We start from the raw sequence: 27,188 nt of genomic DNA, 5'->3' as shown, positions 1-27,188 counted from the left end.
ATTGAACTAAGGGCCTCAAACTTGTTAGGCAAGCACTTCTATTTCTTGAGTCAAGCCCCCAGTCTGATAATTTAGGTTGAAAAGTGGTGATATGCATTGTTAACTGACTAGCTGAACTCTTGTAGACTGACCTATTCATTTAAAATAGCTGGTACGTTTAAGTTTGGCAAGAAATCAGGGCACAGGCACAGTTAGGCGTTATTGTTTATTTTTCTAAATCAATAATGTAATTCATTTTGCCATGGAAAAGTAATCATTGAAAACCTTTTACCTGATAGCCTATATAAACTTGCTTAACCTTTATCTTAATGGTATTTTTTTTTTCCAGGATGCTGAGCGGATGATTGCGTACAGTCCAATGAATTAAAGCTTTTAGACAAATGATGGGCATGTATCACTTAATTCTGTCCTTTTGAATTATTGATTGACAAGAACCTTTATTTTGAAATATTTCAAACCAATTAGTTATCTTTCAACCTTTAGCTGTCGGGAATACATATTTGGAATTTGCAAGAGTGAAGATTTAGTTAGGTAGTCAGTTCCTATTAGTGGTGAGAGTTCTTTGGCCTTCACTAATTGACTGATGCTTATAAAATATCTGAGGTTTTTTTTTTATCAGAATTATTTCCGTCAAAAAGAGAGAACCCCGTTGTGAATAGTGATGAGGCCAGTTGACAATCTGTAATGTTGTCCTTTAGGATTCTCATGATTCAAGCTTGTAAACCTCCAAGTAAGTAGTGCAAGATGGTTCATTTTAATTTAAGATTGCAGGTTTGTCTTTTAGGTGTCAGTGCCATTGCTCTGGGGTGGAGTGGTAGTGGTGTGTTCTCAGTAGATGTTAAGGTGAGAGTCTCATGTGGTGGGCAGAGGGTAGACCCACTATGAGTTGGTTCTACACTCAGGCTTTTCTCTGTCCCCCAGGTCATAAGGTTGATTACTCACTCTGGTGAGAAATCCCTTACGTATGGTCCACTCCATACTTTTCATTTCCTCTTTAGTAGAAGAGGTAGAAGATTATAGTACCACATGGGTTGAGTGCACTTCAGTTCAGTCAGGAGTAGTGGTTGAGTCCGTCAGGGTAGCAAGGGAAGTAACAGGGAGACTTCTGATGTCTCTTCGTGAGAGCTTCCCACTGAAACATAATTCCTTGAGGGGAGGTACTGTGTTTCTTGCCGTCTTATATATGGTGTCTGGCAAACAGTTAGTGTTCAGTTAGTGCTTATTGAATGAATGACTTAGTGATGGAGCAAGACATATGTTGTTTTGACATTGAGATGCCATGTGTTTGAACCAGGAGAAAAACTTATGTTTGATTTTAATTTTAAAGCCATGTTCTTGGAAGTAAATCAAATTTTGAACTAAAAAGGAATAACTGAAATCCCTGAAGATATGTGCAGATATACATTTAGTGTTCAGTCAAAAATTATGTGTGTTTGCAGATCACAGAAACCCATTCAAACTAGCTTACTCAGAGGTTTGACTTGAGGGAAATGAGGGCACTGGGAGCAGAGGTTGCATTCCTTTTTTCTCTTCCTTCCTCCTTTCCTTCTTGATACGCCTCCTCTCCTGTGGTCTATTCCATATGAGCATGCTAGATGTTCTTAAACTCGTAAAATTGTATCAGTTTTAATTCTTTTCTTCCAAAATGGTCTTGTTTGTACATTAGTTTTTAATAATGCATTTTGAAGGTGTGGAGGATAGGTATATTGTTTGAGTTGTTTTGAAGCAACTTCCTTCAAGTTTGTCATTTATAATCTGTGTGGGAAGGTGACTAAAAGAAGAAATGACTGCTGTTTCACAAATACTGATGTTCTGTATTTTTCTGTCTCTTAACTTAACTCCCCCCCCCCTTTTTTTAATGAGCTCTACTAAGACATGGCTGGGTTGATTTCTTCATTAAATCATCCCAGAAATTGTACCCAGTCCATTGATTGCTTTGTTCAGTGGACAGGAAATGGTTCTATTTACACAAGTTACACAATCTTAACAAAGTTGGGGCAAGACCTTGCCTGAAGAAATCTGTGGATCTTTTTTCCTAGCATTAACCTTTCAAATCCACAAACTAATACATGATATATGAATTGGTTATTGGGGGGACACTTAGGAAAAAAAGTGTAACATATTTTATTTATCAGAATGGCTACCTGTTCAGTGATACTGAGAAAAGTGGTTGTGTGAGATCGTTGTGCTGGTGCTGAGGTTAAGTTTGTGTGGTTTTACTTCCTTTGTACTTAAATGCTTTTTATACGTGCAGTGTAGGAGATGTTCCAAAGATGGTCCCTGCCCTTGGTACCATGCCGTGGTCAGTCCTCATTCCCTCTCCCCCCCCAATCTCTCTTGCAGCCCTTTCTTTTTCTAGGGTTGACAAATTGCCTGCTTTCTTCCTAGCCATGACTGTTACCTATCTCTAGTTCCTCAGTCGTGTGCTACTTTTCTCCTTCTTAAAAGTGGGATCTTCTCTTTGTCTCTGTTTGGTGATTCTTTGAGCATTGTGATTGGCATTTTGCAATTTGGGTAGAGCTGATTTTATATATAATATTTCTAAGTACTTTCCTGACTTTCTCAGTCTTAATATACTTGTCAGTCTGTCTCTCCATCTTCCCCTCCCTTCCTGTTTCTGTCCTTCTCTCATTTTGACTTTTATTGATTATTTTCTGAAGCCTATATATTACAGGGTAGGGGAACTATAATCTTAAGTAAGTAAATAACTAATAGAGGTCAGAATGAGAGGAGAATGAATGAAGAATGACAGGAGTGCAGGCAAAGTCAAAATAGTTTCTGTCTTTTAGCCCTTGGTGACCCCTGTGGAGGAAGTGAGAATGCTGTATGAGCTAATGCTGCAGAATTGTGTTTCACTCTCATAGGTTACTAAGATGTCTCTTTTGAATGATCCATTAGCATTCTGAGTGGTTAAATACTTTTTTTGTTACAGACCTTTGAAGCAGGTTTTGATTTTTGTGTATTCCCATTTTTCTTCAAATGTCCCACAGTTTCTTAAAATAACATGGCATTCTTAGTCTTTTCTTACCCTCTATTCTTTGTCATTTCTACCATCACCTCCACCCAAGTATGTCCTCAGAAAGTTCCTACTTGTCCTTTTATCTTCCTTCTGTTCAGATTCTTGCCATTGCTTTTCCCCTCCCCTTCTGCCTGTTCTGCTCCCAAGAGTTTTCTTTGCTGGTCATATGGGCCCTGAAATTTCCACATGAGCCTTTGGAAAAGGTAATTCTGTCTGTGTCCTTTCTCTTCCTCCCTAGCCTGAAAGGCTGAGGGAGAGAATCAAGTGAATCCCCCTTTTGGAGTTTCTGCAATGAGATATCTGCCCGGAGGTCTCTGCTCTTCCTCTGCCAGGACATTGACTTTCATATGACTGACAGGCTAGGAAGATTGCCAGTCTATCTCTTCCCTTTTCTTAGGGTAGGACACCAGGGCTGCATTTAAAATTGGCATAAGACATTCAGATACCATTAATTTTGTAATGATTACATGGTGTTTTGAAGACAAACCAAAAAAAAAAAAAAAAAAAGCCTTCCTAACAGATGGGCTAGTAACAGTGCCTTTTTTGGCTCTCGTACTCATGTGTGAATTTATCCTCAAGTATTTTTCTTCCTTTTTCCATCAGAAGTGTAAGATCCTACAAGATCTGAATGTTTGTGTCATCTCAGAATTCATATGTTGAAATTCTAACCTCTCAGGTGATGTTAGTAAGAGGTGGCCATGAGGTCAGCCCTCAGGAATGGGATGATTGCCCTTATAAAGAGCCCCAAAGAAACCTGTTTGCCCTTTCCACCATGTGAGGACACAGCAAGAAGTTGCCATTTATGGCTTATAGTGAGGTCTTCACCAGATATTGAGCCTGCTGTTTCCTTGATAGTGGACTTCCAGCCCTTAGAACCATAAGGACAAAATTTCTGTTGTTTATGTTACCAGTCTAAGACATTTTGTTATAGCAGTACAATTGAATAGGCCATTATTTCCTACTTTATATTTTCATTTTTAATCTGACTACGGTTTAATTTTGTAATTCACAGTCAGCTCTTTTACTTACCTATAAAACTCCTTATAATTACCTTTGTAAGAAACAGTCTTACTGCTACTAGATAACATTTTCAGATTACTCACCTATAAAATGTTCTACTTAAAAGGATATGATAGTTCTCCAGTGCTAAGTCCAACTTTAGAAATAACTTTCATTCCTTTAAATCCTGCAAAAAAAATTGTTTGCAGGAAGTCCATAGCCATTGCGCTTTGACATCTTCTCCCCAGTATGCTTTAGGAGAAGATTATCAAATTTAAGCCTCTGAGCTTTCAGGTGGCTCATTTTGTTGGTGGAATATTGTATGAAATTGGTTTTAGACTCTGCAGATTGATACTTTTTGGCAGAGATGTTGAGAGCTTTGATTTCATTCCCCACTGCTGTGGTACCTAGCATATAGTAGTTTGTCCACTTGGTGTCTGGATAAAGAACTGATCTTGCTGGTGACTGGAGTTCAAAAAGAAGTCTCCCCCATTCCTAGCTCAATATTGACCTAAAGTTCACCTGTTGCCTTGTGTATTACATGGCCTCACATTTATTGCAGTCTTACAGACACCTCAGTCTCTGCATGGGACAGACTCTTAAAATTTCTGGTGGATTTCCATGTGCCAGTTCTGAAATAGTCATGGACATCTGTAGGCTTCAGTCTAGTCTAGAGGTGGCTCTATTTCAGTGAAGCTTGTAGAACGTTCTACTTCCTGTCTGTGAAATAGGGTAATAATATAATATGTGAAAAAATGCTGCCTGTCTAGAGTGACATGATCGGTGTTCAGTTTGGAATATTGCAAAGTGGGCAGATTTATTTGGAAGCACTTTGTTTTTACTACATGTGTAAAACTCCAGGGAGTACTGAATAGGATGTGAGGTGCTCCCCTTGGCTGTGCATTAGCAATGTGGCAGTTACTGCTCTGTCATTTACTTTGAAAAGGAATTACAGAGCTTTGGCCTTGTGCCTGGAGTAGCTCCAGATGGTCAGAAAAGATTTTTGTACTGAAGTCAGAATGTATATTGCACTGATAGAATTGGGCTTCTTATGTTTATATTAAAACATGACTTCCCACTTTGTCCCTCTATAGTTTCCCTTGCCTTGCCATGTCTTCCTTTTCTCATTGTCTTTCTATCCCTCTCTTCTTTCCCATCCTCCCCCCTCCACCCAGTGGGCAGAGGAAGAATGTTGATCTAGAGGTATGGAATCTAATAGTTGCAATATTTGGAATACCTTTTGGTGATAGGGATGTAGAGGTACGATAAATGGATAATATAATTGCTTTGCCAACCATCAGTATCCCTGATGATTTAGTATTTACAAGGGATGGACAAACACCTGGAATGTGGAGATAGGCCACAGCCATTCCAGCTGATTTGGAAATGTAGGCCAGAAGCTTCATTTGGGTGCCACTGTTAGCCCACAACGGTTACAGCTTTTCTTACTTCATCTTTTTGTATGTTTCTCCACAATTCTGTGGTCACTAGGGTAATGATGAAGTTTAGGTGTCCAGTACGGGTAGAGGGTGGGGCCTGGGGAGTTGAGCAACAAAGAGGTAATGGTACTAGCCAACAATTACCAGGTTTTGCTGTTGTGCCAAGTAGAACTTCCTTAAAGTTGTACACATGATCTGTGTTTCTTCCTGTCAACCCTGGAAAGGGAATGATGTGAATCTTATTTTCCAGATGAGAAAACTGAGACCCGGGGAGATAATATTTGCCTGAGGTAACAAGTAGGAAACTCCCTTCTCCAGCCTGCCCACATACAGTTTTGGAGAAATTTATTACAAGTTTCCTGCTCTTTCAGCATAGAGGTGGCCACAGGCTTCAGGAAATAAAAGCTCATTTTCCTCTGAAACTTGGGCTTGTCAGTTTTGAGCCTTTAGTAAAGCCTGGTCACGAGGCTCTGATTAAGAGCTGAACCTGCTTGCTGCTGCCAGACTGATTTCAGTTACTTTTGTGGTTATTGAGTAACTTGGGGAGTTTGAAGACCATTAACAGAATTTTATGTTTTCGAAGAAAATGCTGAAATGGGGGAAGTGACATTAAGTTATGCACTTCGGAACTTTTATCTTTGGAGAATCTGATACATAAATTGAAATAACTTAAAAAATTCCCTAAATTTGATTATTATACTCCTAATTATTGCAAGGATGTTTGACACAGGTAACTCTGGAGGCACCCTTATGAATAGCACAAAGATGTCTGTTGTGGTGTTCAGTAGCAGACAGTGGGATTTGGGCCAGCTCACCCTTTTTCTCACCTTTTTTCTCAGGGTGTAGCTCTTCCTCCGGTCCTAGCTCTAGGTGGAGGGTTACTGAGTGGGTGTTTTTCCTTGTGCAGATCTAAGGTTTGGCCTATAGTATCCACCCCTACTGTCTTCCAAATGCTGTCCAAATCCTCCTCTAGGCTTTTATTGTTCTGCTTCCTAGTTTTATCTTTAGATCTTAATCTGGCAGCATTTTTCTCTATAGGTTACATGGCATTGTAATTAGTTCATGAGTTCTTTTGGGATTTCATTCTTAAGCTGAAGGAATGGCCAGTTCTGATTGATGATGTGCTTTCTGAAGTCTTACTACCTTTTTGAGGACAAGGATGAAAGTGGTTGGAGGGTGAGTTTGTGTGCCTTCTGGGAGATCTGAACTCTCAGGCTTTTCTGTATTCACAGAGAGAGGCTCTGCTTTTTTTGTTGTTATTACTTTATTTCAATAAAAGAAATGTATGCTTTCTAGGCTAAAAAAAAAAAAAAAAAAGGAAAAGAAAATCACCGTAAGTCATATAACTATAATTGCATGAAGAGTTTCCTACATGAAACAAAGTCTAGTGGGTTTAACGTGGTATGGTCTTTGCATCTGAATGAGTAGAGTGAAATGTCCGTTCCCCTTGGGAAAAACGGCATTTAACAGGCCTATTAAGAGTTTATTGAAGTTTGCATCTTCTTAGGGACTTGTGGTCCAGGAGTTATCAACCTAGAACAACCAGTTATTTTCTCTGCAACTTGCCCTCATGACTTATTAAATGCTTTTTAGGGGTTTCTCCTTCCTGCTTGTTTCCAAGAGACTTCCTCTGGGAATCAGTGGTGGAGAATCATGGCTCCTGACAGCAGAGAGTGCACAGGACATCTTCTATTGTCTGGCCCACATGCTTGCTGTTTAGGCAGCATCTTCCCTGTGTCCTGTTACCTGGGCTGTCTCCCCAATTATTCTTCTGTCCCAGTCACAGGTTTTAATTTGTGGTCTGTGGTTCTGTTGTTTCTGGGCCTGTGGCAAGTCAGAACATCATGACAAGGAGCATGCATTGAGCAAAGCTCTTCATGCTAGCCAGGAAGCAGATAGACAAAGGAAGAGGTAGGATCCCAGTGCCCCTTCAAGGGTACACCACAGTGACCTTTCTTTCACTAGGCCCCACTTCATAAAGGTTCCACCACCTCCCAATAGCACCACAGGGTGCTGACCAACTCTTTAGTCTTTGACCAAACCATAATAGCCCCATAGCTCTTTTGGGGGCCTTTGTTTTGTCATTTGGGCTGTTGTCATTAGTTACCTGTCTCTTTCCCCTCATTGAATTCACATTTTGGGCTCCTCCAGAGGGATTGTAGGCTTACACATTTTAAATATTTATTTTTGCAGTGCTGGCATTATTCTCCAAGACTTTGCACATAGTAGGCAAGCACTCTGCTTCTGAATGGCATCCCCATCCCAAGGGCTCACCTTTTCTGTTTTCGGTTAGGAGCCAGCACTGTAGGGTATGATGTTGAGCACAGGAAAGAAAGAAATAAAAAATGATCATGGCTCCCAGACTCTCAGTACTTGTCTCCTTCATCCCCTTTGTTTCCTTAGATGTTTTCGTTGAATTAATATGTGGTTCACTCCTTCAGAACTGCTGACCAAGTATTTAGGTCAGAATGTTTTTTTTTGAGGAGTACTAATTTATGCAAGAATAAAACTGTTTTGTAGGACAATTTAATAATAGCAACTCCAGACTAAGTTCTTACTGTATGCCAGGCTGTGTTCCAAGGGCTTCAGTGTTCCAAGGGCTTTACCTGCATTTCTTCATTCTCTTCACAGCTTCTTGAGGGAATTCTTTATCACATCCACTTTGGGAATGAAGAAACTGAGGCACAGGGAGTAAGCCCTTGCCTGAGGTTAATACTTGTAAGATGTGGAGTCAGAGCTTATTTCCAGCAGTTCTGTTCTTCAGGCAAGTTCTGTGGGATAGGAAAGGACATAACACATCCCCTCCTAACATTTCATTTTCCCTCATAAATCTTTTTCATGTACACATTTCTTTGTTTCTTAGATAGTTATTTGGGTCAATCTCTTGTACTTTTGCTCCTCAGTGTTCACTGTCAACTTCCTTGACCTGGTGATTGTGTGGTGAGGTTTGCCAGCTCTACCATGCAGTCCCTGCCTTCAGTGAGTCCTTGGAGGACCTGGATGTGAGGGGATTGGGAGAGAGTGAGGACATTTAAGCCCCAGGAATGATCTTGCTGTTGGCTCCACTCTTCATTGGGAGGACATAATTCTTTTGATTGTCTTCATGAGATCAACTCAGAGCTTGTGTATTTGCTCATTTTTCTTGGTAAGCAAAATGTCTTGTAACATGTTTGCTTGTAACATGTCTAGAATGAGTAAATATCTCTAATAAAGTAAAGGGTGACAACTTCTAAGAATTAGTGAATTCTGTAAGTCATTGGGTGCCTCACATCTGAGCTCTGACTGCATTCTCACTTTTCCTCCTATCTGACTCTTCATAGCCTCTGACTTTTCTCAGAACCTGGAGAGGTGGCTCTTCCTTTATCATCTCCAGGAAGGAGTGAAATCTCTCTGACAGTTCCATTTCTTCTTCTTCACTTAGCTGGCTTTTTTCCCTTTTCGAATCTAAGTAGGAGAATGACCTGAAACCATTTTTAGAGGGGCTTTTAAAACAGTTTATAAGCTGATGCCTTGTCTTTAAATAGCACTTTATTTCTAAAATCGTTTTCTAGCTATTATTTATTGCATCATTTTCACAGTGACCCTGTGAGGTAAACAAAGTGAATGTTGTCCCAGTTAGCAAGTAGGAAAATCTGATCTGAGTGAGCGGGCACTCACTTTCTTAAGGGTAATCTCTCAAAGGGGGAAACCAGGCAACAATTCAGTTTCTAGTTCCCTTCCCTTTTTCTTTCCAGGGCATAATGATGTCTCTAAATTGTCATCTTCTGCACTTATGAAATTATATGAACATTAAAATATGATCATCCTGCTAACACTTTCTCAGACTGTTATTTGAATATTTTGACATTCATTTTTATGAGTGGAGAATGGAGTTAGAAATTACTCTAGTTACCAAAATTGTGTGATTTTAGATATACTAGTGCTAAACTGGGATCCATCAATAGAATGCAACCTCTCGGCTTTTTTGAGAAAAAGGGGACATCTTGAACACAAGAATTATGGTATCAAAATAAGACCCTTGGCTATTTCTGGAGTGTGTTAGCTAATCTACCCTGTATTTTTCTCTGGAACTAGTGAAGAAAGAGACAAAACAAAATCTAAAACCAAGTCACATGAAAGAATTAATGCTCCTTTGGGCATGAGGCTGCTTGGGATAATCGTAAATTCTTCTGCTTGTAGAGGCTGACGGTGGGGTATAGCGGAGCTGTAGCACTCTCGATAGGATGAAACTGATGGGCTGTTGCTGTGACTTTTAACCTTGACTTCTTACTTTAAGCAAAAAACCACTTTCATTTTTCCTACATATATTTTTTAAAGATTGTAATTAACAAAAATTTTAAACCTATGCAAGTGTAGAAAATTGGAATGGAACCTCCTTATTCTTATCAGCCAACCTCAACACTCATCAACTCATGATCAGTCTGGTTTCATCTTTACCTCTTCTCACTGCCCACTTACTGCTGTACTGTTTTGAAGCAGATCTCAGACCTTATTTCACCCCTAAATTGTTCAGTATTTTAAATTGTTTGGTTAAAGTCTTTCAGAAATATATTTCTTCTAATTTAAAAGAAAATATTTTCCAAAAGAAATATTGGAATTTTCACTACATACAAAAGTTGGTCAGGATTATGTAATTTCTAACTAATCATTTTTCACGTTGACTTGGTTTTAGCTGATAATTTTTTTCCCTAAAATGAGGAAAAAGTTATTAACAGTAACAGATTCATGTTTTGATAGTGCTAAAAGTTAATCTGCGTTTTAGACTGAAGTTTTTTCTTAATTGAAAAAACATAAAATGATTTATAAACTTTGAAACTATTGTGTAGGAGTATAATGTTCTTCAGATTTACATATTTCTAATCATTACATTTTCTGCTGTTTGAAAAGGCTAAGTATACCTTAAGCTTACTGAATCATTAATTTAGCCATTACTGATATGATGGTTTCAGTAAGTTGAATATAAGCTATTTAACTTTCCACTTAAGCAATGTATTTGTTAATTGCAGGTGGTTATTAAGGTTTTACAGAAGAATAAGATTTGTGGGCTTATTTATCTTTAGGTATAACTATTTATATTCTTTAATGCTATGAATTTTGTCTGATTTAGACCAAAGTTATTTGTAACTTTGTTTATTTGTTTAATTGATTCATTAAAATTTTTACTTATTATAAGTAATAAAATAATTTTATTCATTCTAGATGAAGAGCCTATTTTTTGAAAAGTGGTCAGACTTAGAAGGCCAGTTTTGGCTATGAATCTCAACTTTCTTAGGTGTTCCAGGATACCTTGGTGACCAGTTGTCAGTCACACATACCAAAAATAACAAGTCACTTACTAACTAGAAAAGATTGTGGGCATTTTTAAAGGCTTTGAAGCATCCTGTAGGGCTGACAGTAGTAATAACAGCAAACATTTGCATACTGCTTGCTGTTCTGAGCGCTTATGTATTAACTCATTTAATCTTTACCACAGTCCAGTGAGGGTAGGTCTTGGAATTACAGTTTCCTTGTTTTACAGATAAACAACTGAGGCTTGTAGAAGTGAAGTAACTAGCCCTAATCCCAGTGCTAGTAGGTGGTTGAGCCAGAGTTAGAATTTAACAGCTGGCTCTAGAGGGCCTTGGATGCTTTATGAGGTGAAACACAAATACTTCATATGCCAGGAGCTCATCTGTTGCATTTTTTCTTCACTGACAATATGGAGTTTTAAGCAGCACTAGTTAAAAGACTTTTTGGAAATCATAGAAATATATCCATTTGTATTATCCATTGAAACTCTTAGTCCCATGTGGCCACTGAGCACTTGAAATGTGGCTAGAGGGACTGAAGCACAGAATTTAAGATTTTATTTAATTTTCATTAACTTAAACTTAAATTGGAAAAGGAGATTTTAGAGTCTGTGAGACCCAGGAGAATTTATAGCTTGTGTTTTCCTGGGGTAATGACAACATCTTGACATTTTGTGACTGTCCATATCTTGACTTCATTAGGGTAGCCAATGATTGTATCATTAAAGAGCAATGATGTTAATGAGGGTGAAGATAGGTTTACAAATCGGGTAATTGAATGTTTGAAACTATCATGCCTCACAACAAAATCCTGTTTGATCATCAACATAAGAGCTCGACAGTGTACCACATCTGGAGGCATCCCCTTGTTTATTCCTTTGTAGCTAAGCAGAAACTTGCTTTGACATGCCTCATGCTTTTCAGCCTTGTAGAATTTTTGCTTTGTAAAGAGTCCAGCTTCTTGGTCAAGCCTAACATCAAGGAGTGATGATAAGATAGTAAAATGGACTTTGTGGGCCAAAAACAGCCCTTCTGAAGAAAGTGCTTGGCTCTTCATCTTTCTTCTGCAGACTGCTTCTGTTGAATCTTGTTGATAGAGCTCCTGTCTATGAAACTACATCAAGAAACTCGGTGGTAATGAAGCCAGGTTTTATTTCAAATGAGACCATGTAAAGTTTGGTATTGATGCCTTCTATAATGTGCTTTCATCTAAACCTTTATGAGGCACTTAAGTCTAATTATTTTAATCTTTTCTTTATGCTGATGAAAAGGGCCAAAGTGGTTGTTACCATCAGCCATGGTGCAGTTCTGAAATACAGGCAGGCTAAGCTTCCAGATGGTGGTGGGTTTTGGACCTTCGCCACTCAGCAGATGTAATTAAACATGCCTGCAGTCCTTTCAGTTAGCAGCACTAAAACAGACATTCTCTTTGTTTATGGGATTGATCTGTTACCAGTAGCATTGAAGCGAGGGCTTGAAGTACTCTAGCCAGGTGCTATTACTCAGCTACTGTATTAAACATTGGGTCTGGAGTTCTGCTTCGAAAGTTTGTACGGAAACCATGTATCACATGGTAGTGAGGTGTTTTCAACAAGTTCTGTCTTCACAGTTCCTATTTGTAATTCTCAAGTGTAGCAAGATTAGAATGTAGAGAGTGTAGTGTGAAGGTGAATGTGGTATATTAAGGCAAAAAGTATTGACTGACAGTCAAAAAAGCATACCTTGTACCAAGCTGCTGTATCAGCTTTGTTTGAAGTTGGGTAAATAATTTCATTGCTATAGACTTTGACGTCTTCACTTGGCAAGAAATTCCTTTAGGATGGGAAACCACATATTGCTAGAAAGTAATTTGACTTCTTAAAGAGAGAATTATGGTTTATTTGTGGAATGAAAAGTAGCTGTGATGAGTGAGATGCCCAGTTTGCAGTAACTGCTTCATTGTCAGTAACTCTCCATTTACCCTTTCAGTGATGATTTAAGGAGCAGGTCAGCACTACCTAAAGCCATGTGTGATGAATTGATCTCAAGCAGGAATGATCTGGAGTTGCCCTTCCCATTGATGTTGTAGACTTGACCCCACCTTATGATGGGTCAATGATAATTGTAACTGAGTTTATTAGTGGACTTGCTTTATCTACTCTTCACTAAGAAACTCTTATTATTTTAGGCAGAAAAACAAAATCATTTTTCTTTTGTTTTTTTTCCCCCCGCCAGTCCCTTTCCCCATTATAGGACCCTTTAGAACTGCTGCGTTTTCTTTGTGTGTGTGTTTCACTGGAGTTTGAACTCAGAGCCTCACACTTAATAGGCAGGTGATCTACCACTTGAGCTGCTCTGCCAGCCAGCCCTAATAATTGCTCTATTTTTGGAAGCCAGGCCTTCTGTCATGAATTTTGGGGAATGTTGAGTTGCATCTTCAAGCATGGATGCATCACGGGTGGGTGAGGGAGAGGGCAGTGACCATGGACAGAAACTTTGATTTTTGCAAGTGATGGATTGAAATACAGTTGGCTGCAAATAGATTGACATATGTTAGACTTCGTTTTTTAGTCACTTCATTTGAAAGGACACCTCTGTCCTGGCAGAGGTCTTTATTTGGTTGATATTACACTGGTGGCAAACCATGTGACTGCCTGTGTGGTGGCCCTCTTATTTACTTATTGGTACTGGGGTTTGAACTCAGGGCCTTATGTATGCTAAGCCGGCACTCTACCACTTGAGCCACTTTGCCAGCCCTTTTTTGTGTTGGGGATTTTTGAGATAAGGTCTTATGAACTATTTGCCAGGGCTGGCCTTGAGCAGAGATCTTCCTGATCTCTGTCTCCTGAATAGCTAGGATTATAGGCATGAGTCACCAGTGCCCAGCTGTGGTAGCCCTCTTGCTGTGCAGATATAATGGGTTTCAAAATTCCATTGGGTAGGTATTCAAGCCTGCTTCTCTATTTACAGATTTTGTGGACTCCCATAACCACACACATATGATATATGTGTGATCACAAATACTGAATCTGCTCCCACACACATACATAGAGCAGATATATACTAAGGACTTGTAATGACAATTGATCTTCAAACTCTTTGAAAAGGGCAGATTAGCACAAGCTGTAAAACCGTACTTATCTAAAGACATCGGGTTAGTTCTGTTCGAGAGCAATCTGGTACTTCATGCTTTTGCATATCAGTAACTTGTTCTAGAGTCAGCCAGATTTGTTGCTTATTCTATAGAATCTGGTCTTCCGGCTGTAGAGGATGATGTTATGGTGGGTGAGTGGGTATTCTGTAGCATGGTTATACTTTAAGAGCCAAAAACCAAAACAACAACAAAAAAACCCAAAAGCAATTTGAGTCTGTTTTGAAACACATAGAGAGGAAGTCATTGCATAACTATCAGTCACGTGAAAGTTGGCAGGCTCCCAGGCCTATTAGTGGCCACAGTCACATGATTGATTGCCAGCTGGGGACTCACAGCTTTATTGCAGAATTACATTTGGCATAATTGGTGCTGTCATCCAGTGTCAAACTGTCCACCTTGTTCTGCCAACTTCCTTGCTTTGCATGTGTGAAAGTTCGTGTGACTGTATGCATATGGAATTACAGGTTTTAAACATCCAATCAAAACTGTTTGAACTATTTAGTTAGTTATTTGCAGTGCTGGGGATTGACCCCAGGGCCTTGTGCACACTAGGCAAGTCCTTTACCACTGAGCTACATCCGCAGTCCCTGAAGTTTTTAATTGAACGTTAAGAAAATTGAAGGTTCTATCTCTTCCCTACCTATCCCCATATTTGAAAAACTTAATTAAGTGGAAGAGAGAAAGATTGCCCTAGATCATGTCTGTTAGCTTGTGCCTTTAATCTAAAAGAACTGACCTCTGAAGCTTGCACAGTGACTTAAGAGCATGACATAATATGAATTTTAAATGGTTGTTGATTTTTCATGGAAATTGGTGAGTCGTTTCCTGTGGGGTTTGCATTTTGTTCTTATACCAGGAGTGGCAGGTGATTAGCATGTTGGTGGGTTTGGTAGGCAATTATATGAACAGGTCTTACTAATATTTCTATTTTGCTACAGGTGCTTAAAGATTAGGGGTTAACTTCTCTATAGGGGAAAATCTGTCCAGGAACATTTTGATTTCAGAGATGTTGTAAGTTTTGTATAATTTATCCAAAGATGGAATTTCTTCATTTTAATTAAAGGTTATCTAATAAATAGTTAATAAAATATCTTATTATATTTTTCTTTGTTTGTATCTTCTAAAACTTTGAAAGTTTTGGTTTATCCTTAATGGAAAAATATTTTAATTTATTTAAATAATTTGCTTAAGTTCTTTTAATTTTTAATTAAAACAAAACTGACAGTCTAAAATTTTTATTATACATTATATTATGTTATAATTTATTATTGAAAAGTAATTTTTATTTTTCCTTAATTTTTTTTTATCATGTTTGAAGTCCTGAGCTGTGTAAATAATATAGACTCTATTATCCTTTTATGCTGATAATTTATAACTGTGATTGTCCAGAGATATGTACAATACTTGTCATTTTACACTAAAAAACTTCAGTTGACAAGAGCCAGGGAGGCCACTGACTTCTCCCTTCCAGTGAGTGCTGAGACCTCATGGTCAGAGTTGTGACCCGTGGTTGTCATCCTGTGCCACAGTCATGGTGTTTGGTTCTGGTTCTTCCTCTAATTACCAGCTTGGTTTTAGGTATCTTCATTTTTATGATTGATGAAGTAAAAGAATTGGACCAGGTGGTCACTGAGGTTTCCTTCAGCCCTGATCTCTGACTGTCCACTGATAATGAGCCTTCAGCTTTGAGAAGGAATCCATTAATTCTTTCTTTTTAACATTTTTCATTATTACATTGAACCCAAATTGGCCTAGTCAGAGATAGGCTTATTTTCTAAATACTGTTTTTCCACATTTTTTTTAAATCTCGAAACATTTTATATTGTACCCCAGTAAACACACACAAATATATACATGAAACTCAATGAAAAGTTTCACAAATCAATACTTGCCTTGTTTCTTTGTGATGCGTTTCTATCCTATTCTGTTTTATTTAAAAGAATGCCAGTCAGTGATCCACTAAACTGATTATATGATCCAAGAATGGGTCTTGACCTGTAGTTCAAAAACCACTACTGCATAGCAACCTAGAACGAGCTTACTTCTTTCACATGACAGTCTCTCAAACTCAGTATAGCTAGCTTGTGCTTTAGTCTGCTATTCTACAGGCTGTGGTCCCACTTTCTATCACTTTTCCTTGTTTGACTTGATATTTTCACTCACCACCATCCTGGTCCTCTGTCCCTAGATACCTGTGACCCTCTTACAGTACAGTAACCAGAAGAAATGTAATCTCAAAATAAATTTAACTAGGACATTCTTCTGCCTCTTTTCCTACTGATGTCTCTGTACAAATATTTATCCTATACATGTTTACTGGGCACTACTGTGTGTTAGGGCTCTTCATGGTGCCTGCACATACTATAGCAAGCAGGAGAAGAGTCTCTGCTCGCTGAGAGGGCTTAAGGTAGAGAATTACACTAGCCACTGGAAGTGGCCAGTGTGTTCTACCCAGGCCCCATGCACAGAGTTCCCTGTTTAGTGCACAGTTGCACGTGGTCCTTTATGGCGCTGTGCAGTGGCGTTATTGTGAGCTCTTCCTGCCTTTCCACTTGAGTGCACATCTTGGCAAAGATGAAATGTCAGTTTCTAGGGAGAGAGCTATATATTGTTTCTTTTATTATTTTTAATTCATTGAAGGAGTTAAGTTGAAATTAGAGAGTCAAAAAAGTTAAAATACAAAGTAGTTTCATACAAAAATACGAAACTTTTTCTTGAGGTTCAGAGTGGTGAAGGTAAGGTTGAAAGTTTCCATTATATGTGACAAAAGTGTGTGATTCTATTCAAGTCACAAAGGCATCAGGAGGGTCCTTAACTCTTTGGGAAGTTGAAGTATAACTTTTCCCGAGTGACTTTGTCATTGGTAGATATAGGTCAGTGTTAGTATTTTAGAGGTTGAATTATTTAAAAAAATTTATTGTGTGTAAAGTAATATGTTGGGGGAAGAAGTTTTAATGAGCAAAATAAGTAAAAGATATGGTCCTTATCTTCAAAACTTGTATTTGAGTTACACTAAATCTGCATAATTATATAAAACAGGGATCAAATCACATAATAAATACAATGTGAACATGATTATAGGTAAGTAGAATTAATCAAGAAAAAGCAACTGGAATCTAACATTTGATTGGTTAAAAAAGGACCCTGTTTGCTCTAAGTTGAATGTAATTTAAGAAATCTGAAGCATTTAAAAATCTGTGCATAGGTGCAGTTGTAGTTTATTCACTTTGATAAAATTGTCTGAATATTTTCTATTGTTTGGAAACTTAGCATGTTAGGAATTTGTCATAGAAGATGTAAATATATTTCTGACATGAGAAACTGACGTTGATTGAGCTAACAGAAGGGCCTGGGAGGCAAGGCTTCGCCGAGAAACTGACATTCCTCAGTTAGAACAGGACTGCATGGATCCAGGGGTGTGAGAAGTGTTGTGGAGTGGTGTTTTCACACAGGCCTCTTCCTCTACTTTATTTTCAACTACATAAATATCAATTAAAGCTTTGGAGTCCAAGTTAACAGATGGCAATTTATGTTGGACTTATAAACAAAGCCCTGAGACATTACTACACTTAATTGATGAATGCGCCCTTCCTTCCCTGAACAAAGATTTTGGCCTCCAGTGTGGCTGTCTGAGGGAAAATGAATGAATTCTTTTCTGTGATCTCATGTAGAAAGGCTCTCACTATAGAAATATTTGACTTTTTTTCCTCTCCCAAAGAAGAGAACTTGAATACTTTTAAGTTGCCTAGTAATTTAAGTTCACAAAGGTGAACTGAAACAGAATTTGGGCAACTGGTGTTAAATTCACCTACAAAACATTCATATTTTTGGCTTCGAAGTAGACTGATATCTCAAAACCAAAAGTAGTATTAAAAAAGTACACAGGAAAGTAGAACATGTCTAATTATATGATTTCAGGTAAACTTCCAGATTAGAGCTGGTGTTTTAAGCTTTCTCTATGAATTCTTTTTCTTTAAGAACTTGCTCTTCAGGTTGAAATGATACTTTGTACTCATTCTTAAACTGTACCCTCCAGGATTGGAAATACAGGGAAGTAGCTGCTACAGCTGGCTGTGTTCCAGATCACAGATTCCCGGCATCACAAGGAGGTGGGAGGGCCCCTGACGAACACCACTGGGTACCATGCGTCCCTTTTCCTTCAACGGGCGCTGGTGGGTTTCAGCTTGTGAAAAAGTCTATTGTCTTTCATCCCAGCATCTTTGAAACAAGCATCTTTGAAACAAGGCTGATTGAGTTTAATATTGAAATATAGGGTTTAGGTTTCCGTCCATGGTTGAGGACTACACTCTTTTGGCTCAGCTGTCTTCCTTGTGCTCTTTGATTTGAGGGGCATTCCTGAAATGGGGTATATGGGGGAGGAGTTCGGATAAAAGTTTTGAAAGTTCCTGCCCAAAGCAGCATTCTGCTCATTTAATTATTTATGGTACTGGGGTTGGAACTCAGAGCTTTGTGCTTGCTAGACAAGTAATCTACTACTTGAGTCACACCCCCAGGCATTTCTGCTTTAATTATTTTTCAGATAGGGTCAACATTTTTGTCAGGAAAGACCTCAGACTAAATCCATCTACCTCTGCCTCCCACATAGTTGGGATTACAGCTGTGTAAAATCACTTCTGGCTTGTTTTTTGAGGTAGGGTGTTACTAACTTTTGTCTGAGGTAGCCTTGAACCACAGTCCTCCTATCTGTCTGCTAGGATTATAGATGTGAGCCACCAGGCTCAGTTCCCCCAAGGCAGCCTTCAAAGGAAGTTCTGGTGGTGACAGTCATATGATCCCCATGGGGATGTATTTACTTGACTGTTGACACTTTGATACAGGTGATAAAGAACACACTGATCTCTCTCATCTCTGATGTTGATAGTAACTCACTCACACCTTATAGAACTTAATTGTTTGATAGGGCTTTGGTAGAGGTTGGTCTATGTTGGTTGGTTGACCCCATTTATATCCAGCTTCAGATACAACATAAATCAGTATTTTCTGCAGAAGTTGAAAGACATGACATTAAAAGTGTAAATGAATGGAGTCTTACAAGTACTGTATAAGTCATGCCATGAAACACCTTGGTCAGCATCTGAGATGGGGCTCCAGTGTCTTCTGTTCTGCACTTGCTGGAGAAGATGAGTGGACCTGTAGACCTGCAGGAGTTGGCATGGCCTTCCTCCACGCTGGCGTCCTCCTGCGCTGTGGGACTCCATGTTGGGAGCCGCAGCCCCACCTGCTCGCTTGTTGGGAGGGGAGACTGGGAGGAACACACTGGCAAGTGGACTTTGGATGATTGGAACAGAATTTGGCAGTCAGGATGTTTTTTTACTAGCGAGGCAGAAGCATCTTGGGATTATTCGCATGTTGTTTGTTGTTGGGGTCTTATGTTAGCTTTCACTTCTTTTCATGCTGAAATGTGTAGCAGTGATAAGTGAGTCCTAGAGAGCCATGCTCTGGGAAGTTGCCAGTACCAGTTAAGGTGACAAAATCTGGTTTCTAAGAAAGACAGGATCTGGAGCAATTTTTAAACTGAGGTGCTAGTTGTGGAGAGGGAGGGAGGTTGACTTCTGATACATGCTCCTTGTTTCTTTCTTTCTTTCTGGTTTTTTTTTTTTTTGTCCTTTTGAGTCTCTACGTGTCACAAGAGTATTGTTCCTGGAAATGAAAAGTGAGGAAGCAGAGAATCTATTTCTTTAACAAAAACTGCTGGGTCCAGTCTTGACTTGGCAGCAGTGATGATTGAAGCCCTATCTATGTGACTGTGCAGAATCCAAATATGAACAGAAGAAAACAGAATGGTGGGAAAACTCAAAACACAAGAATAAGGTGTATTTTATAAAACAATCAGATGTCACTCTTAAGCCAGGTTGCTAAGGACAGTCCCTGTCCTGTTAAGAGGGGGCACTACCCAGCTTCACTGAGTTGACTCTTGAGATTTGGTGGTCAGCAGTGGCTGTATCTTGGGAGTTTCCATTCTTTAGGTTGAAGGTATTCTTCCAAATCTTAGAAATTTTGGTACTACATTGAAAGAGTGCAATCTGTGCATCTGGAGTTTTGCTCTGGGACAAAGACTCTAGTTGTTAACTAGTGGTTTTTAGTTATGCAATGTGAGAATTGAATTACTTGGATCTTCCATTTAGCAACACTAGGAATGCGCTTCTGTCTTACTTCACCTAATCACTGTTTTCTCCATGAATCAGTAGTGGAGCCCTGGCTTCTGTGGCATTTCTCCTCTCTGTGTACTGATCTCTGTCCTCTTTCTCTTTTTTTGACATCACAGAAATTATTGATACAATTAGGGAATTTTGAGATTGAGGCAGTGACGCTAATACTGAGATTTTCCGTATTTGTGCTTTCTGTGCGCTGGGGACTGAGCCAGGGGCCTCTTGTGCTCTACCGCTGAGCTCCTCCATTTTAAGTTTTAACATTTTGTATGTTAAAATCTTAATGTCTTATTTCATGCATACATTCTCAAGTACAGTGTTGACCAGTTCTAAGTTATTTTCTTCCTCCTTAAAGCTATAATGGATCGAGTGCGTTTTTGAGTGAAAAATGGAAGAGTGAGTAGTACTGTGAACTAGAAGACTGAGCAGCTGTGTTGGTAAGGGTAATAAAAGGTGACAGATCTCGTATGTATGTCTGTCTATATGTCAGTAGTCATGCATTTTGTCAGTTATTCCTCAGCCATTCGAGTAGTGCATTCAGCTTTCAGGTTTAAGAAGTATTGCTTCCAAGTGTAAGGTTGTTAACGCTTACCTAATTGGCAAGAAAGAGCTTTTATTCTTTTTAGGGAAATAATTTTCTCTTGTTTCACATTATCCAGGGGAGTGGCTGAGTGAAGTTGTTAACTTGAAACACATTTATTTTCCATGGATGGAAATATTCCCAGAGTCCAGTTGACACTTTGATAACTGCTCGTCTTGGATTTGGTTCACAATTGGCATTTGATGTGTTGTGATACAAGTCAGGGAACGTATTACAATTACAAATCACAAGAAACTCATCATTCATTAAGGTTGCAGGAAATAAAGGAATAGCCCTTTGGCATTTGGGGTCTTTTATGTGAGGGAATTCTTTTCTGTATCAGTTTTGTAAATTAATATGGAAGTTTGATTAATAAATACATTTTCTTTTACACACATTTCTCCTGCACCAAAAATAATTTGAATAAACTCAGTTTTGCTCCTGCCTGCTCCAGCCATTTACTTTCTGTGGATACATAGTATTCCTTGTTATTTGCCAGGCTGATGTAACAACACAGCTGTTGAATGCTTGGCATTTCTGCTTCTGGTGAAATGCTATTTGTGCAGATTTATCTGATCCAGATGTGTGACTAGCAAGCTACATTTCTAATTATAAGGACAGCCAAATTCCATTACAAGCACATCATGGGATTATAGGGCCGAGAGGCATCCTGAGAGGACATCTAGTTCATTCTCCTGCCTTTCAGCAGGACACACTTCACAAACCGCTCCAGCACTGAACAAAGCAGTGAAGAATGTTCCACCCATGTATAGGCTGAACATGGAATCATCAGAATTATAACTGGAAAAAGAAACAAGTCCCTCTGGCCTGGCACTCTTGCTTTATGGGTAAATAGATTCAGGCCCAGAAAAATTTGACTTCATGTAGACTTTCAGGACTCTTTGCCTAGAACTTCCTGGGGTTTCTTCTGAAGTGTTCTGTGCTCAGGGAGAGAGGGTGAGAGACTTGGTTGGAAATACCATGTCACATCAGGATGTAGTGCTCTAATGACTCGTTTAGAAGTAAGATGATGGATCAGACCCAGTAGATTCCATTGAGCTTCAGCAACTCTTTCTGAAACTTAACATGGAGTAGGATGTTTCTGTATAATACACATACACACACACACACACACACATATACATACACATATGTAGGTATACATATATGTATATGTATTTTTCATTGTATATATATTTATATGTATACAACATATATGTATATATATTTATATATATATTTGTATGTATACATTTGTATATGTGTGTATGTATTTTGGCGTGCTTAAGTGATAAAATACAGATGCAATTAGGCTGACTCTTGGGGCTAAAAGGTTTGCAGGCATCGTACATACACTTACCAAGGTCCAAGTTTCTGAATAAGCATGTGATTCTCTAACCTGGTGCTGTTGAGTCCAGGTTCCCTTTTACCCTATACACAAGCTAATTGGTAACCTCATACAGTTTCATGGACGCTGGCAGAATACAAGGGCCTCCTGCATCATAGACAAAGGACTTTATTACTCATAGCATATCAAATAAATAAACATCAGCATGCTTACATTGGCTTGTCCTTGCTCTAACTCCCGTGGGGTAACTGGGAGTGTCCAGATGTTGTTGCAGTGGGCTTATTTTGCTGCTTGAGGAACACTGAACTTGGGAAGCCTCTGCTTTTATATCAGGCAGTAGGTGAACTTGTTCTTTGTTCCAAAGGGAGACATTGCCACCTCCATTGAGGTTTTTCACTGCAAATGGAACTTTGAGAAATGACTGTGATGCAAAACGCAAGGACCTTATATTTTGAGCATACTTGGGAAGGCTGTGTAGGAACATGAGAGACCCATGGGGGAGGGTACCTCACAACACAGATACCTTGTGATTTCTGTCTGATTATGTGCTATTAGAAAGAGCTGATCAAGTAAAATACAGCACTAGCAACTACACAGAGTAAAAGAGATCAGACTTGTTAAGAAGCAGATTTACAATAGGAAATAGAAAATGCTAGATAATTTGGAGAATGAAAATGGGAGGAAAATATGGCGAACCTAATTTTATTTCTGCTGTAAATTGACTTCAGGATGTGGTGAGACTGTACTAAAGTCAGGGATTACCAATCTAGTTTGCATACTGCTGAATCTGTATATCACTTTGTGACGTGGAAGTGTAATAGTGTGTGCCCAGGCATAGTATTAGCTCTGTTTCTTAGCTAGGTTATGGTCTTTTTTTTTTTTTTTTCAATTATAAATGTTCTACATATTCTTGGTTAAAAAAAAATTACTTTCAAACTCGAGAGAGGTAGGAAAGGGAAGGCCTCTGCTTGCCTCCACACTGTCCGCCTAGTGTTCACAGAGGCGGCACAGTGGCCTTGGATCAGTTTGCGTCAGAATGGAGAGGAAGCATTCGTGATTTTAGTGGCTGCTTGTTGCTTCTGAAGGATCAGGACCTATTAAGTGGTTGCAACATTGGAGGCGTAAGCTACCTGTCTGGCCAGGTTTATGAGGCAGAATTATGATTGTACCACTAAACCAGTAGTGTTTTAGTATTTTGTTCACTTTTCTTAAGTATTAGCTAATGGTTTTCCTTACAGTAATGAGGGTTAAGTAGGTCAGACAGCAATACATTTTATGAATAAGGAAACTGAGGCATACACAAGTTAATTCACCCAGCTCTATAATTTAATAGCTATGTTTGGCTTCTCAACTTTTTTGAAAACATTTCATCTCAAATAAAACTTTCATAAATACGAGACCAAGTGTGTGGTACTCCTGATTCCACTGGCCTATTTGTTTTCTTTTAGTCATATGTGTCACTTACTTGCGTATTACATAATTTACTTAGTTACTATTGTTCATTGTTTCCCGTTTTGAGAATGTAAAACCCATGAGAAAAGGGTTTTTGTCTTTTCTCAGTGTCTAGAATGCATGTAACCATAGTAAGTAGGTGCCCTGTAGAACATGGTGATGGAGTGAACCAACGTGGTGCTGTAAGGACAGGAGACCTGCTTATCAAGGTATTGTTTTCAGCTTTAGGCAAGTGGGTGAATGACCTTTGGATGACATGGCTTGCTTCACCTGATTCCAGGCAGTTGAATTTTTAACTAGAGCTGCCCAGATTTAGTTTTTGATTTTGCCTTTGTTCAGTGTTGAAAATTTGGAAGCAACATTTAGAAATTAAGGGAGTTTGTATAAAAGAAGACTTATAGTTTCTTTTGAAAGACCTGGCTGCGAGGCCAGCATTCCTGCATGCAATGCCCCTCTCCAGTTTGCCACAGTCCCCACCACTCTCTGTTGACTCCTTTATACTGCTGCCATGTGTGCATAGCTTAACTTAAAAGAATAAATATTTTTCTGTAGTCATGGTTTTGGAAAGAGGAGAGAAAAGGGAAAGGTAGACTTCTTCACTCACTGACGTTACCTTCTTGGCCCTTGTAGGCATTTGAACATGTAGCCCTTGATGTGTGCCTGTTCTGGATAACTAAGTCCTCTGCCTCTTTTAAGGTTAGCCTTTCTGAGAGTGTAGTTATAATTGCTGGTGGTCTGCAAAAGGGAAGAGATAAGAGCTCAAAGGAATTGAATGCTTTGTGCTTTGACTGTGGAAGTGGTAGCACGGAGTGTGAGTCTGGGGAAAAGTACTTCCTCTGCTGAACTGTTAGTGTGTAATGAATTCCAGCAATAAAAATGCTTGGCCATGTGGGTTGGTGATCAGGTACATCATTAGAAGGGACGTAAAGGCGTCTATTCTCTGTAGAGATTTAATTTTCTCTCTTTGTAATGGTGGCAGAAAATGTAAAAGATTTACAAAACATCTCATTACTTGGGAAAAGTGAAACTTCATCCAGAGGAAATGATGGTTAGATTTGTTTTGCCTTAAATACTTACAAATTTGAGCTTTGGATCCCTTTCTATGTAAAGAACAAATGGTGTATGATTGCTAGGGTAAATTGGGATAGCTAGGTAGTTTAAAATGATGGTTAATGTGGAAATGTCTTAGGTTGATATGTAAATAAGTAAGATTATATAATCATTCTTTTACACTCATGAGTTGCTTATTTGGTTATGGGCTTTACCAGTGGATCCAATTTTATTTGACTCTTTACCTGAAAATTGAGTTAAGTTCTTACTTGAAGGAACTATGTAAATGAAATGCTAATAACATTTTATGCCATCATATAGTCTATAAAATTAGAATTTCATTAGGAGAATTGAAAAGAATTAAATTGCTAGGTCATTAGAGCATTCTCTCGTGAACACTAGCTGTTGACAAAAGTTTGTGTTTTCAACCAAGCTTGATCCTGAGGGAATTGTCAGTATATTATTATTTCTTCAAAGTCCAACATTACAGAGCCTTCAACTGTTCATGTTTTTCAAGTTTACTTGATAACAAAAAAATTTGTTGTTTACATAGGAAATGTTAGCATGCAGCAGAATATTTGTTCCAAGGTATATACTTGGAAATTTTCACCTGGATGGATTCAGAAAAAAACAGAACCATACTGGTTTATTTTTTTCCCCTCAATTTTCCTGGGATTACAGTTACATTTCTTCCAGGCTACTCCCAAGGATATAAATTGGTCACATGATTAAAACTGTAGAAAGAAATTTTCTTCATGAGAAACTACTTTAAAAATTTGATTCCTGGTTTTTAGGTAGTGAACTTGTAAGTTAAGGCACTTAGCTTACCATGTGTCCATTATAAACCCCCATTTCAGTTGCTGCATCTCTTCTGCTGTTGATCTTTGGAGGATTGCTGTCGTTCACGTAGATGGTGCTCTTTGAGCCTTAGTACTTGCTGAGTTGGGGACTTAGCACTGGAAGCTGATGTGGTGAGTGGAGACAGTGGGATGGCGTTTTGGAATATGATAAGTAAGAATGAGTATGGATGTTGTAAAGAGCTTATAACTTGGTTATAAGACCCTACCCTGCTGTTAAGCAATGACATGACTTAAAAAAAAAATAGGGAACAGAATAAATAATCTGAAAGGTGCTGCTGATTTAAAAAAATATTGTAAAGAAATTTTCATTGCACAATTTCAATGCTGAAGCAGATAGTATAAGTGGTAACATACTGGACTGGAAATCATATCCTTGTGATAGAAAAAATTGATTTGGAATCTGGCATTTGCCTGGGGCTATAGGAGTTAAATGCTTCTCCATTCATCATTTTTTTGTATCACATGAAGGCTGTGGAGGAATTCGAGAGCACTAGCCCTATCTCCAATAAGTGGAGATCTACAGTAGGATATAGTCTGTGTTAGCAAAAGATGATAGTGTAGTAGTATAGTCCTCTTTGCCTATGGATTTGAAGGCTATTATCATTCATCACTTCAGCCATTCATTTTTTTCAGAGAAGTAACGAGCAGTTGAGAACCAGGAAATTGCTTGCCACATCTTGTTTCTGGAAAAGCTGGCAGCATAAAAAATGCTTATTATTCAAGGTGTGACCTGAGTGAGTGTTGTACAATGATCATAATATTTCTTTAAAGATACATGGCTAAACAAGGTACTTTCTAGGGAAAGTTTCTTCTAACTTGACCTTTATCTGTGATTCAAATCCCAAATTAGCAAATAATTCAAATTAGGATAACAGAATTTTATATTAGAAGGGAATTTCGCAGATAGTCTAGTCCAAATACTTGATGTTGCAGATAAATAAAGGCTCTGAGAATCTGGGTCCTTGGATCTTCATGTATCAACCATGCTATTCATGAATATATTTTGAAATATGATTATTTACAAACCACTTTGTAAATAAATGCTGCACAAGGTAGCTGCTGTGAGCTTACTATTTGTATTGATGGTATTCTGTTGAAATATGTCATGCTTAAAGCAATTAGTTTATACAAATGTATAAAGTGATAGCTTTATTCACTAATTTAACTATAAGACTTTAAAGTTTATAGACAATGGCCAAATAATATTCAGGGTTCTATTTTAGAAGATAGGGAAATTAGCTTTCTTATTCGACAACAGGCGTTGACAGAGAGCTGACTTGTCATGGTATTGAATTTCGTGGAATTAGTCTTGTGAGCATCTTAAACTCACAGGGATCAGCCAATACCCATAGGTCTTTGCAAAGTATAAACTAGTTTGGAACCACTTATTATTACTATTTTTTTTTTTTTGAGACAGGGTCTCATTATGTAGCCCAGGTTGGCCTTGATCTGGTGATCTTTCTGCCTCAGCCTCCTGAGTACTGGGATTATAGACATTTAGCACCACATCCAGCTCTGAATTAAATATTTGAATCAAGAATGTACAAAGGCATCTTTGAAAATGTCTGTTATGAAAGTCCAATAGAAGACTGGGGGCAAGATGTTTTACCACAGGATTTTCTTAAACCCTGGAAAAAACCAGTAAGAATTCATTTGGAGTGAGGAAATGTCCTCAGTGAGTGTTGGAGACAGGATGCGCTGTGGCACATCTGTCTGTAGAGGTTTGGAGGATTTCCCTGGGACAGTCAGCCCTGAGTCATTGGTTGATTGAGGGGGCACCACATACCATACACAAGTTGAATGTCTGATTTATTAAGCCCTCAGAAGTATGAAGATTTTAAAGAATAATT

The 27,188-nt window shown here is 38.6% G+C and overlaps 1 protein-coding gene across 6 annotated transcripts in view; it reads left to right on the top strand.

Moving 5' to 3' along the window:
• The window catches only part of Fndc3b (fibronectin type III domain containing 3B), a 341,149-nt gene that overhangs the window by 26,282 nt on the left and 287,679 nt on the right, over positions 1 to 27,188 (top strand). Inside the window, exon 1 of one of the 6 annotated variants that reach the window (XM_074073771.1) lies at positions 22,864 to 25,449. The exons of the other annotated variants lie outside the window; for them this stretch is intronic. The gene's annotated coding sequence lies outside the window, so the exon portion shown is untranslated. Of the gene's footprint in view, positions 1 to 22,863; positions 25,450 to 27,188 lie in introns of those variants that run through there. 6 annotated transcript variants of the gene reach the window in all.

This window comes from Castor canadensis, chromosome 5 (genome assembly GCF_047511655.1).
Source record: "Castor canadensis chromosome 5, mCasCan1.hap1v2, whole genome shotgun sequence".
In the NCBI taxonomy this organism is placed as follows: domain Eukaryota; kingdom Metazoa; phylum Chordata; class Mammalia; order Rodentia; family Castoridae; genus Castor; species Castor canadensis.
Note: the sequence above shows the minus strand (reverse complement) of the source record. Positions and strands in the feature narration are given on the sequence as shown.